This window comes from Astyanax mexicanus, chromosome 8 (genome assembly GCF_023375975.1).
Source record: "Astyanax mexicanus isolate ESR-SI-001 chromosome 8, AstMex3_surface, whole genome shotgun sequence".
NCBI lineage: Eukaryota > Metazoa > Chordata > Actinopteri > Characiformes > Acestrorhamphidae > Astyanax > Astyanax mexicanus.
The window spans coordinates 16,979,134-16,992,666 of record NC_064415.1 but is presented as its reverse complement, the minus strand read 5'-3'; the positions used below and the strand labels follow the sequence as shown (position 1 = coordinate 16,992,666).

The following is a 13,533-nucleotide window of genomic DNA, read 5'->3' as shown; positions in this document are numbered from 1 at the left end:
GGTGTGTGACTAAAAAAAGGCCAGCCTTCTAAATATAATCCCTTATCTGCATGCATGATGTAATAGCTTCAAATGACAAGCAATTTCTCCTGCTTGTTTGTTACAGGCGTATCTCCACATACAAAATGGGACCATTTGCAAGTTAAATATTCAGTGGAGAGCATGCAGGGGCCACACAGTGCAACAGGAGACACTCAGAGTTTTTCTTCTTCTTCTTTCTTCCTGTTGTATCAAGTAGAAATAAAGTTTGTAAACATTGCATGTCTTGTGACTTGACTATTGCGCATGTGTACAGTGCCTTTATGATGTTAAAATTCTACATTGTTGTAGTGTGACCTATTACACAATTACACAATTCAATTTGTCCTTTTTAAAAAATGTTCTGTTTAGTCAAATAAACTAACAATTCATCTTTATTTTAACACACACTTTCAAGTTAATAAAACTTTAGTAAAATTAACTTTATTTGAAGTTAACCATGGGTATTCTCAACATATTTAGAATATTATTGTTTAACTGGAGCAGTACAGGAGTAAACTAGGTAAAGAGTGAACTCTGTAGCTCAAAGCCAGCATACTGTGATCACTAGAAACACAGAATAAAGTTAATGTGCTCTTACAGCTCTACAACACTGAGGCCTGGCAATCAACATGTATATTATAATGACTGCACGCCCAGGATAAGGTAGCTTTGGGCAACAGACAACACAAAGATGGTAAGTAAGGGAGAGGCCACACCTAATATGCAAATATATGGTTTTCAGTTTTGCTTCTCACAAAAAGAAAGAATTACAAAAAAGTTGTACATTTTACTTTGGCACTTAGACTGAAATTTACAAATGTATTTGACGACAAACAATTACAAAGAAACACTCAGTAGTGCATATAATTATATATAAAATTCTTAAGTAACTAGACTGTACTAGATTATTCTTGTAGATAGCACTTAAATACATTTAATTAAATAAGTCAAAAAATCATTTTTTACAGTGTAGTCTGTGTCTCCAAAAGTGCTCAGACACAACAGATTACATATTTACTCACTAAATATCAGAACTTTCCACGTTTAAACAACAGTTAGACATTAGATGATCAGCTGTTTTTACCATTTTTAGATTTTAAGTGAATGGCAGAAATAGTTGGTGACTAATCGACTAATCTAAAAAATAATCAGCATATTAGTCGACTTCCAAAATAATCATAAGCTGCAGCTCTAATTACAACTATTGCATAATGCAGTTGCAAAATTAAGACAGTGATTCACCTGCACTCATAGTCGAATGTTACTAATGTGATCATGTGATCAGCACAGGCATCTGCCAGCTGATGTATAGGAGCTGGGGATCTGGCACGTTCCTCTAAGTGCCAAGAACAACCACTGCACCACTGCATCTTATGCCAACCTTAAACCAAACTATTTTTATTTTCAGTGTCGGGATAAAATTACAAAGTCTTGCTGGAGTTGAGTTTCAGTCGTGTCATCTCACTCGTTCAGTGTAAAGTGGTCAAGATTGAAGGTTTAAGTCAGTCTTTTTCTCGTTCTGGAGTGCTTAATATTTTTATGTTTAATATTATCATAAGTCTTGAGACTTGGCTCAGACAAATAGTGACATGAACAATGTTAACAGCCAATAGGAGAGCTATGGGAAGCCACAAGCAACAAGGAAGCGCGGAAACGTTTGCGTAAACGGATATGGATGATACTCCGGCGATGGCTTGGAAACCACGGTTATCCTGAAGTGTACAAAAAGAGCAGAAACTGATGGAGTGAGCAAGAGTAATAATAATATAAAAAAGTAACCCTGCTTGATCCACAGTCTTTGCAAAATGTTAGCCTGTGATTAGTCTAAAAAGTTAGACTAAAAAGTCTTTATTAAAAGTCTTTTCAGAGTCTTTTCTAAGTCATTACTTGTGATGAGAGGTGTTTATATGAATCGGGATTTAGTGATTGGCATACCAAACTGTGGAGAAAACAGTGTAAAATCTGAAACAAACAAATATTACAACAAAGAGAATATAAATGTAGATAAAAACCAGATAAAAAGAAAGTTTCTATAAAGATAACTTACTATTTCTTTATTTCATTAGTATTTTGCACTGTTTATTATCTGAAACACTCAGTAAATCACCACTAAACTAAAAACTATTGCTTCTGTGTGAAGCCACCACTGCTAAAGCAGAACAGACACTGTATCGGCAGCACTACTAGATTAGTGTTTGAACTGCGCCGCTTCGGAGAGAGTTCCACATTAACGCTGATGAAAGTGGACGGGGAAGTGGAAAGGCATCCTCTCACTGTGAGCATCTTTCTAGAAAGCGAGTAAAAATAAACGCAGCCCGCAGCCACGCTGCCAAGACAGAGCCAGAGATGGGAACAGATCGAGTGCGCGGTATCTGTGTGTGTGTGTGTATTCTCTCCTCCGCAGATTGCTGGGGTCAGTATGAGCGGCTCTTGTGTGTGTAATGCTCCTGTTGGCCGCCCCCTCAGACCTAGCTGTTGTGTAACCGCCATACTGTAGCAACACACACACACACACACATACATACACACACACAAATATACACACACACAAATACACACACATGCATACATGCACATGCGCTTGCACGCATTGACCACAAAACGTCCAGTCTGTAGGCAGTAAGCGACGGTGTTGGGCAGGTGGGTGTGTTCGGGTGGGTGTAAACCTCAGTACTGATTTACTCCCACACATAACCGGTCCTGAGCTCATCCTGTGGAACGCACAGCATGAGAGAGAGAGAGAGAGAGAGTAAGAGAGAGAGAGAGGACAGGATGGAGGAGAACAGATAGAGGGGCTGCTGAGGGTATGTTAGCGTCTCAGCGCATTAGCCTGTTAGCATCAGACAGGGTCTGGATGCTCTCTGCTGTACCGCCATAGGCCTGTACACAACCATGCAGTGAAGATGAAAAGAAAGGGGTCTATTTCCCACCTTTATCTTTCACTGTACTTTTTTACCCCCTGAGGTGCATATAAAAAACAGTCCTAATTCAGGCCAAGCTATTTTTGCTACTGTGCCTTCCTGACTTCAGCTTTGATTCTATTGATGAATGATACCTTTTGGATATCTAATTAAGTATATCTCCATCAAAAAAGTAAGGGGAATATGGTTTACATGATATCAGTCCTTTAATATATACATATATATATAGCTATATATATATATATACATATATATACTATATATAGATGTATATATATATATATATATACTATATATATACATATATATATAGCTATATGACCAACACATCCTACTTACTGAGGGTTTCAGTCACAGTCATTGCTATGAGCTGTGTAAAAAAATGGGTGCATATACATGTAATACCTAAATATTAACATTTATAGTAGAGTGAGTAGCATGTGTAGTTCAACTGGTCTGCCCTGCTAGATCTACCCTAGCCAACTGTAAGTGCTGCTGCAGTGAAAGCTTTTTGCTGGGCCCCATTGTTTAAACCCACCTTAATATCACATGGGTCCCATCTAGGCTCTATGAAGTGCAGTGTACAACTCAGATAGGGCTCATTTTTAACCATTCCTGGTTTTATCACTGACACTTATGGGGACAAATGGAATCCATTTTTTTTCCGGGCTTTCCATAGTGATATGAGTTAATGCTGAATGCTTATTTCATTTGATTTGTGTAAATTGTATGGTATATATTGAATTTAAGTGAATTTTATGTATTTTATATATTGAATATTATTTTTGAAGAATATCAAGATTTTTGCCAGGCCCAAAATATATTTATACATAAATGAACTTGTGTGCACTTGTGTCGGTGCATGATTACAAATACATGCTTTACTTTTAAATATACTTATACTTGTTTTGCAAACACACAAATGTTTTATTTAAAGTATAAAGTAAGTTCTAGTTCTTATTCAAATTTCTACTGTTTAATTGATTATCACTAGGAATAATAAGCTTCCATTTCCTAGAAACTTTTGTTAAGTACCAGTTGAATCAGAATCTGAATCTAAATCTTAACCTCAACTAACCTTCTACTGTCAACAGTCTCTCAAAAACAAAACACATACACACACACACACACACACACACACACACACAGGATTAAGACCACAGCAAAAAGTCCATTAAAGGATAAGCTGGATGAAACCCCACCCATCCCCATGATGATCAGTATCCTCAGTAGCACTTCCCAGCGAACATTTGAGGATGCTATAAAAACCTGCTCCTGAGATAAATGTGTATTTCATGTGACACTATAAACACACACAAGAGAGAAAAACACAAAACACACCTACACACAATTAACACTTCTTACAATAAAGAAAAAAGTCAGTGTTGGACTAAACCTTGGGTCTTATTATATATTTTATAACGAGTGTACAGCAGAGAAAAGCACTTATTACTGAGAGTAAAGGTCAATTTCAACACTCAAGTCTCAACTGCTGCAGTGTCCCTCAGCATGAAGAAATACTTTCCACAAGGGTCACAAACAAAATGCAATATATATTTTATGTAATATGTTTTACCCAAGTGTGTTTTGAAAGGCTGCATGCAACAGTAGGTCAGGGTGACCTGAGAATAATAATAATTCACATTGCTGCAACTGAATTGCAGGAGTCTTGTCTAAAGATGTTTTGAAATGGCTCTAAAAGCAAATGTTCACTGGACAGTGCTCATGGGACACATGTGGACACATCAATAAGTAGCAGCCTAATAAAAAGCAATGACAATGTGGTGCTCCAGTCTCTTCCAGTACCTTGATAACCTTCATGTGACACAAATCCAATAGCTGTACAAATGAGAGCATCATCAAGTAGCAAAACTAAGGAACAAGAACCAAAAGAAGTGAGACCAGACTAGGAGTACACAAAGCATACAAAAGACTAGGGGTGGGCGATATGGCCGTAAAATAATATCACGATATTTCATGGTATTTTGGCGATAACGATATTCTTGGCGATATGACAAAACACTGAATTAAATTAAAAAAAAATCAAAAATACACTACTGCAACAAAATGAAAATGTGAAAAATTGTATCATTGCATACAATATGATATGGCACACCCCTAACTGAGATATTAAAAAATACAAGAATTTGATCAGATTTTTAACAGAAGTCAATGATCCAGAATGTCATCATATTAATAATAACACACTCCAAATATCTCCATATATCCAGGATTAAAGTAAAGTAAATGATACTGGACAGATATAATCTGCCTCTAGTAGATATTTAAAGGGAAATGAGAACAATGTGTTTTTTTTTTTGCTTAAAACAAGTAAAAAAGTTGTACCCTGATGTGATAATTAGGGGCGGGTGATATGGCACTATGTTTCAGGGTAAAATATCGTTCATGATATTCAAAAATGTTGGCGATATTATCGCGTATGATACGATATGGCACACCCCTACAAGAAAGCCTGAAACAAAGGGGCTTATATACACGCAGAGGGTAAGGAACACCTGGGACCGGTAACCAGGGGGTGGGGTAAGAAACAAGACAGGTGGAAACACTAATGACAGTGTGGGGCTTGGGCAAAAACAGGATAGTAACAAAAGGTCCAAAAAAAGGAAAAAGGAAAAAGTCCGATACTGGCTAAGGTGACAATAATAACCTCATCTCAAATTTTAGTGGGGCAACCTTTAAAAGCTAGAAATACGAAACGTTTTGGAATAGTCAAGTCAAACTTTCGTACTGAGAAACCTGAGGGCTCCACTGAAGGATTCACATTTTCAGGATCTTCATAGTTCACAGGAAAGTAATCTATGAGATAAACGAGTGTAACCCAGCTCAGATTGCTCTAAAGACAAAGCAGAGGGTGTGTAATTTAAGAGAAGGGAGCACGGATGTGGTTAGTCAATGTAGAGCAAAGACGCGCACACACACAATGGTTCTGTGTGAGGAACAAAACTCTTATCTCTGCAGATCTTTGGGGTTAACACTCCTGCTATGCCTTTCTTCCTTTTCTCATTCTTTCTTTCATTTTGTCTCTCTATCTCTTTTGTCATCGCCATACACTCCTGGTTTGGTTTCTTATATAGTCCTTACACACATTTGCAGATAGAAGTAGAAGATATATACAAACATAGATGTTGAAGATGGGGAGATATGTATGTGTGTGTGTGTTTGTGTGTGTGTGTGTGTTTGTGGTAGAGGAGGGTGATTTGGCCTTTCATCTCAGGGTGACACAAAATCCCACCCTTCCCATCCTCCCTCTCTTGTCTGCACCTGCACCTGTGCTGTGTAAGTGTGTGTGTGTGTTTGTGGCATATGTGTGTGTGTGTGTGTGTGTGTGTGTGCTCCCCCTTTCAAACCTCTTGAAACACACAAAAGGAATCTAAATAAAGCAGTGAGTGAGTGAGGTGGGCCACCACGGCTCCGACTCCCAGCTGCTCTATCTGTCTAACCTTGAAGCTCTCCTCCAGAATCAGGGTGAACAGGTTCGTGATCTCTCCTGCAGTTCACTGCCAAACACACAGCAGCCATACACTCACAAAAAAACAGGGGTTCTTTCAGTGATGCTGTAGAAGAACCACTTTTGGTTCCATAAAGAACCATGCCTTTTATGATCTGTGAGGGATAAAACCCTTCACATCTTACTGAGAAAGAGAAAAAGGATTTATATTTAGATGTTTTAGATAAGACAGTAATTGTAGTTAAAGGAAATTTTTCCACTACAGAGGACACTAAATACAAGCTGCAGTTTGAAATTTTTTCACTTTTGTGAAATCTTGTTTAATTAAAGTTAATAATCTAATTTAAAAAAGCTAAATTATTATTAGCAATAAACAAACTAATATCTGCAACTGATTACATTCCATTTAATTTTACCATAAACTGTAAAAGCCGTGGTGTCCGTTATTTTGAAAAGAATGTTCATGAGCTCTGTTGGCCACACCCCCACCACTGAGACCTCATTGCACAGCACAAAAGCTTCAAAAAGATTGCATAATTAACAGCTGACTTATAGCTCCCAGACCAACATCTATACTATTTACAGTGGCCAAAAATGAATTGCAAAGTTCTCAGGAGGATATTACTAAATAACATTTACATCACACTCAGACATGTCTCCTACAAGCATGGTTTCTACAAGCTGGTCTAAAGATCCAGCTTAAAGCTGCACCAATACAAATCACTAATCCCGCTGGATTCCTACCAGAGTAGATTCTGCAATGTAATTTAAAATGGCTTTGACTGGTCAATACATACATCCAGCACTGTAATCACGACACACACTACAGGCTACAGGTCTGACCCCTCACCTCCTTATACATTTATAGATGGGCAAACTGTCCTTTCAGAGATTTGACTCTTTTCCTGCTGCTCTGCTCTGCATTCATGCATCTCAGCTAAAAAGTTGAACTGTATTCCGATAATTCTTGCTCACCATGACACACTTTTCACTTTGTTGTCAAGAGGCGGATGTGTGTGGTGAGCGAGACCTTGAACTACATTTCTTTCACTGATAGAGAAATACATGCAGCATTCAGACGAGAGGCAGCAGCTGAAGAAAACACATCAGCATTTCTCTAGAGCGGCAGAGGAGCTATACATCCAGCTATACATCCAGAAATGTAGCCATTCAATACAAACATATAGTCAAAGTCTTCCTGTCTACGTTCCAACATGCACACGCTATACGTTCACCAGTCTGCACCTCAAATAATGCCAATAAATCAAATCAAGAAAAATTCATACAGTTCATATTCATAAGATTACATACAGTTTAAGACAGTGTGAACTGTTGTTGAGAATGCATACTGTACCAACATTTTTTTCCAACATTTACATCATTCAAATGTTTTACAAAAGCTCTGGAGAGTGAAATACACAATAGGTCTAAATGTTTGTGGACACTAGAGATGGGAAGATTGATCGGCCATGTATCGGTATCGGCCAAAAAGCACGATCAGCCGATATTCCTCTGTAAATACTCGCTCGAGGACCCCTGCATAGCTACAGGCAGCAGTGAGATTATTTACAGTCAGCTACAGTCAGATCTCCAGTGTCTGCTTAGGGCGTTTTCACACCAGCACTGTTTCGTCAAGTTAAATCGAACTCTGGTCCGTTTGTAACATTAGTGCGATTTGATTGAGCAGGTGTGAAAACAGTAATTGAACTCGGATGCGGATAAAACGAACCGGACCTAGACCACCTAGAGGAGGTGTGGTCCCAAACGAACTCTGGAGCGGTTCGCATTGGTGAGAACGTAATCCGGTCTTGATCCGACCCAGCTATTAATATAGTCCATTTATTTGAGCTAAACTGCTGATAAGACACAGTTTAAACTGATATATTAGCCAGATAACGCTAATTACCACAGCTGTGAACAAACTCTGTGTCCATGCACGCGTGGTCTGTGCTGCGTTCACTGCTCACAGCCGCGTGACTCTGTTTACTATGTTTCCATCTGTGCTGCATGTAAAAACACTGTGTTTGAAAGTGCAGCGTTTCAGCGTTCAGTGTAAAACACAGAAATACGCGCTGGAACACAGAATCTTATTGCTATATTTCACTTTTTTCGTATATGTACATTTACTCCGAGGCCAGACAGCTCTGACCAATCAGAGGACACAGCCTGCTTGCGTGGTTAATTTGTTCAAATTTTGGTGCGTTTACATTTATGTCTGTGTGAATCCAGACCAAACAGAGGGAGAAAACGCTCCAAGTAAACAAACTCATCAACTGATTTGGAGCAGAGAAACGAACCACAGGTGTGAAAACGCCCTTAAAGGTAGCCTTAATTAGGGGAATCTGTACCAAATCTTTATGGCATTTGTGGCATTTGGCCCAGCCCAAGATCGGTAACAGCGATCGGCCGATCGAACTATTAGAAGATTGGCGATCCAAATTGGCCCCAAAAACATTGATCGGTCCATTTCTAGTGGAAACTCCTTTTATTGAATGCATTGCTCAGATGTGTAAAAGCACACACAGACACACACACGGTGTAAGTGAACACAGGCATCAGTCTGGAAAGCAAATCCTGGAGAGAAACACCGGAAGAGAGCGATACAGGGGTCAGTGCACTCCTGCTCTACACACCTGATCTGACTTGGTAAGTGACCAACAGGCCTCAGATGTACTACAGCAGTGCTAGAGCCAGTGCCTAGACCATGCAGGACTAATGCTGGTAAGATGGAGCAGATGGACCCTGAATCTAAATAACTACAAAAGTTTATTTTGTAATTCTTAATCACACACTTGCATGGAGCCCCAGTCCGAGGGAGATTGACAGTCATGTTAAGCTTCTTCCATTTTCTAATAATTGCTCCAACAGTTGATCTTTTTTTACCAAGCTGCTTGGCAATTGCCCCGTAGCTCTTTCCAGCCTTGTGGAGGTCTACAATTTTGTCTCTGGTGTCTTTGGACAGCTCTTTGGTCTTAGCCATGTTAGTAGTTGGAGTCTTACTGATTGTGTGGGGAGGACAGGTGTCTTTATGCAGCTAACGACCTCAAACAGGTGCTTCTAATTATAAAAAGAATAATAAGTGGAGTGGGGGTGGAGTTTTTAGAGGCGTACTAACAGGTCTTAGAGGGCCAGAATGTTTACTGATTGGCAAGTGTTTAAATACTTACTTGTAGCAGTAACACATAAATAAATTATTTAAAAAATAATATATTATGATTTCTAATTTTTTTTTAGATTATGTCTCTTACAGTGGACATGCACCTACGATGAAAATGTCAGACCCCTCTATGATTTATAAGTAGGAGAACGTGCAAAGTTGCAGGGTGTTCAAATACTTATTTTCCTCACTGTGTGTGTTTTTTTTTTGCTAATTTTTTTTTTCCTTTTTTCAAAATGACTTATGAAAAAAATATGTTTTATTTTTTTTGTTTCGATTTAAAGTAAAGGTCTTTCTCTTTACCTTTTGTTTCTTTTGTACTGAACGACAAGGCTAATGTTGATAATGGTTAACAGAAGCTTAACAAATCCACAAATTAGCATCTAGCAATCCAATTCATCTTATGTATATAAATAGATATACAAAATAGTGTTTGTTAGAGTGTCACTTCTGTACTGTGTTAGATTACTGAACTGTACTGCCCAAACCATCATCTTCCTATCTTAACACAAAGAAGAGAAGAGAGAAACTAGCTAACTAGCTAAGCTACTCTAGGTTAAATACAGCTAAAAAGAACAAACACCATGTTACAAAATCCTGTGACAAGCTTAAGCACTATGCTAAAAGGTCCAAATGGTGTCCCACTGTTCTAAACCATTGTTTGTAATGAAGCCATGCACACAGTGGGCCCACCATCACTGCTAAAAAAATCATAAAATTGTGTCCATCATGTATTTTTAATGAATTGTTCTTTTAAGCCTCTAAACATAAGCTCTATTTCAGTGAGAGCATGAACAAGCTGCAGCTGTAGGACCATAGAGGAACATGTTCAACAAGACAAAACACTGGAGATACACATATCCTTATACAAGATACAACACATTTTACTTCCTTTCCACTGGACTCCCCTTACTCTCTCTCTCTCTCACACACACACTCTCACGACCCAGTTACAGCATGGCCAATGACTCAACGAAATACTGCACTCTGTAAGTATCTTCCTTCCTATCTCCCTGTCTCTTTCTCTCTCTTTCTCTCTCTCTCTCTCTCTCTCTCTCTCTCTCTCTATCTCATCAAGCTCCATGCACAGTGATATTCCACACCTCTATTGTTTTGGAACAAGTGCTTATCTGTTCTAAAAAAAGACCCACGGTGTACTCAGCAGATTACAACACCTGAGCTACCCCTTCACTCGTTCACTCGCTCACTCACTCACTCACTCACTCATTCTCTCACGCACTCATTTAGCTTTCTGGTTCCCTTAGTAAGAAATTAATGCAAGCTACTTCATTCTTTCAGCCCAGACAGCACCCAACCACATCCCACCAAGTAAAAATTTCCTGCATGTTTCCCCATCAAACCATCCGATCTCTGTTTATACAAGTTCCATCTGAGACACATGTGAAAACTATAGTCAAGCGCAACAGGACACAGCCTTTAACCACAGGCAGTGAAACCTGAAGACCATGACAGACAGAGCACAGCTCGGAGGAGTGTCCTGTTACACAGCGAGTACAGTCAAACATCCCATCAGCACTCATGTCATTTGTGTGCCTGATTTGAATGTGCATTTCATCATACCAGAAAAATTCCCCATGACTTCAGTGTTTTTCTATTTTTAGTTATTTATTTTAAAATGTGAGATGTGTGTGAATGTTTCCAATGTGAGAACGTTTCATAATGAAGGAGCAAATAGATACAGTTAAAAACTGAACTGACTCATACAAAAATACACAAGCCCAAAAATAGGTTTATTACTTACAAACTGGTTATGGGGTTGCACAAGACATAACTTAACATATGCTTTATTTTACTGTATGATTAACCCCTTTATTGTTTTATTGTTAAGTTAATAATCCTAATCTAGGAACTACTATGAATTAGTATTTGGCAAATTACTATTTGGTTTGGCGTATCTTGTTCTATTTTGGGGCTTATGAAACTGACGCTAAATACCACAGTGCTGTGGTTATTAGAGTAAAAAAAAAATGTGGTTGGAAAAAAAAAAGATTAGTTGTAAAAACAAACACAAAAATATTATTTTATTTCCTGTGGAAATTTATTTCAGGAGAAACAAACACTTTTTTAGATGGTCAGACTTTCAGAGTGATTACAGGAAGTTAAGGCAAGCTATCATCACCCATTTAACAATAAAGGAAGAAGGAAAAGTAGTGGTGTTGTGCTAAAATCTGACTCTCCTTCATGTGTGAGCGTGATTCCTATATCTACTGTAACTGTAGATTAACCCTTATTTATACACAGAAACAAATAGAAATGCAAGAGTAATCTCTTATGCTCATTTTGCTATGTGACGCTCATTCACTGGAAGGAAGCCAATCAGCTCAACTGTCAACAAACACACCAACGTCTTATACGAGCCATTCTACAAACTGTACAAAAACCAAACAATGCCAAATATATGGAGATGAAGCGGCTCCAAATGTGGTCCAGCAGTCTAAAGCTCTGTTGCCACTATGATTGGGTGATTGCTGGTTTGAATCCTGGTCATGCAGCTCGCCATCAGCTGCCGGAGCACTGAAAGAGCACAACTGGCTTTGATCTCTCTGGGTGGGTAGATGGCGCTCTTTCTCCTCATCATTACAAAGGGTGATGTTGATCAGCGCAAGGCGTCTGTGAGCTGATGTATCGGAACCGACTCTGTGCTTTCCTTTGGAGGCGGTGGCTGACTTCACTGTCACCATGTATTGGAGGAGGCATGTGCTAGTCTTCACCCTCCTTGTGTTGTGGCATCACTAGTGATAGGGGATATAAAGTTGAGTAGCAGCTGAACGAGTGGGACAATTGGCTTAGCTAAATTGGGAATAAAAAATGGGGATGGAACGACAGGATGGAACACTAACCTGCAGGGTGAGACCAAAACCAAATGGACCAAATAAACACCGAAACATAAAGGTGTAAACAAGCAAACAAACAAGCACAAAACATCCTGCCACCTATGATTTTTTACTGGGGAAACCCATCTAAATCACACACTGAGTCATGCTGTTATTGCGGATGTTGCTGGACATCTTAAAATTACACAGGAACGACCAGGCCTGGCTATCAACTGTACGCTGTGTATTTATACGCCTGTGTGGGTGTGTGGGCGAGGGAGGATAGAGAGAGAGAAAGATAGAGAGAGAGATAGAGAGATAGAGAGAGAGAGAGAGAGAGAGAGAGCAAGTGAGAGGGAGAGATGAAGAGAGACAAAAAGAGAAAGAGATCCTGTGAGCACTTCACTCAAACAGAGCTTATGTAAGTGGCAATGAAACGTGGAGGTTCAGGTGGCTCTCTCTAATAGAATACCTGCCAGTGCTTAAAATTGAAATATGATGCATCGCTGTGGAGGCCTGGCTTTATTCTCCACTGCAGCTGACAGTAGGCACCATGGGGAGGAAGAAAGAAAGAGTGAGAACGATTTCGAGTTTGTGTGTTTGTGTGTGTTTGTGTATCTTGTCCTAATAAGATTGAAGGACGAGATTGGATTAGTTTCGTTTTATGCGGCACATCTGCCAAGTTGTCTGAAACACAAGGCAATCTATTTACTTGCCAAAACTGTGTACAACGCCATCTACAATAATGATAGAGTGTGTCTCTCTCTTTCTCTCTCTCTCTCTCTCACTGGTGCTTTAAAGGGATAGTTCGGGATTTTTGACATGAATCTGTATGGCATCAACATGACCAGTGTCGTGCATTCTCACTGACTTACCCCCGACCATGTCCGCTGAGCGGAGTTCTTGTCCAGTATTGTCCGAGCCGAAAGTAGTCCGGCATGTTTGCTGGGGTCACGAAACGAAAGCGTTTTTCTTCCCAAAACAGTACGAGTGCAAAAGAGTGATTTATTTGCATAACAAAAAACGGTGTCTGCAAAAGTCACGCCTCATTATCACTGGGGCACTACTTTCATTTTGGATCAGTGCGCATGTCATTCTAACTGCGAGCAGCGCACTAGTCTTTCAGATCAT

General features: G+C 39.3%; 1 protein-coding gene across 3 annotated transcripts in view; it reads right to left on the bottom strand.

The window, feature by feature from the left end:
• The window catches only part of si:dkey-172j4.3 (diacylglycerol kinase delta), a 140,949-nt gene that overhangs the window by 91,130 nt on the left and 36,286 nt on the right, over positions 1–13,533 (bottom strand). The gene's annotated exons all lie outside the window — the stretch shown is intronic.